Source organism: Acyrthosiphon pisum, chromosome X (assembly GCF_005508785.2).
Source record: "Acyrthosiphon pisum isolate AL4f chromosome X, pea_aphid_22Mar2018_4r6ur, whole genome shotgun sequence".
In the NCBI taxonomy this organism is placed as follows: Eukaryota; Metazoa; Arthropoda; class Insecta; order Hemiptera; family Aphididae; genus Acyrthosiphon; species Acyrthosiphon pisum.
Genome location: NC_042493.1, coordinates 12,507,091 through 12,507,869, shown reverse-complemented (window position 1 = coordinate 12,507,869; position 779 = coordinate 12,507,091). Strand labels below are relative to the sequence as shown.

Genomic DNA, 779 nt, shown 5'->3' with positions numbered 1-779 from the left:
ATAATATGGACTTTCAGGATCAAGTGGATTTCTATTTACAGCTCGTACAGCAATTAAAAACTTTTGTTGACTCCAAAATTTATGATTACAGTTATGATTTTGTAGCCGTTCACAAGGATTGAGTTTATCCTTAACTAAGTAAAAAAAAAAATACATTAAGATTATCTATATTAGAAACCTACTATAGTAACATAGATGTTAGTAAATTGTAATACTTACAATTTGGTATAAATTGGTATATTAAATTGTTTGAATTTTCCTGTAATCGTATGGAATCTAAAGAGGTGGATGAAGATGAACTGTCATTTGTAGATTGTGAATTTGTGGGCCTACTGTCATGTGCTATAATCAAATCGTAATAATCAATCGGACCAGCCGGTTTTATAGGTTTTGTCCATGATACGTCTATCCCATCTCCGGTTTTTAATACTTTTAGTTGACTAACTCTTCCTGGCACTATATATAAATATGTTTATTGAAACGTATTTGAATAAGTTTAAAGTTTGCAACTCACGCCCCACAGCTGTTTGCACTTGTATGGGAAGTGAACGCTCTGAACAAACTGATGTGCATTCTGTGATGGTAATTGTATATTTTGTATAACTTTCAAGGTGATCCAGGCGACAGGTTTTTAATTTTTAAATATTATTACACACTTGTTGGATTTTTTTTCTCCATATTTTAAGAATAAAAAATACTGTTGTCATAATTGTCCAAAGGTGTAAAAAATGTGCTTTTGTCCACAATGCATTCAATGGCAGGCGCGGATCCAAGGGGGG

At 32.5% G+C, this 779-nt stretch overlaps 1 long non-coding RNA gene across 1 annotated transcript; it reads right to left on the bottom strand.

Moving 5' to 3' along the window:
- Positions 1-6: 6 nt before the first annotated feature.
- LOC107883950 lies at positions 7-739 on the bottom strand. Its single transcript, XR_003838623.1, has 3 exons — positions 515-739; positions 220-456; positions 7-134 (listed from the first exon to the last, which is right to left on the bottom strand). It is a non-coding gene; the product is annotated as an uncharacterized LOC107883950 (long non-coding RNA).
- Positions 740-779: the final 40 nt, after the last annotated feature.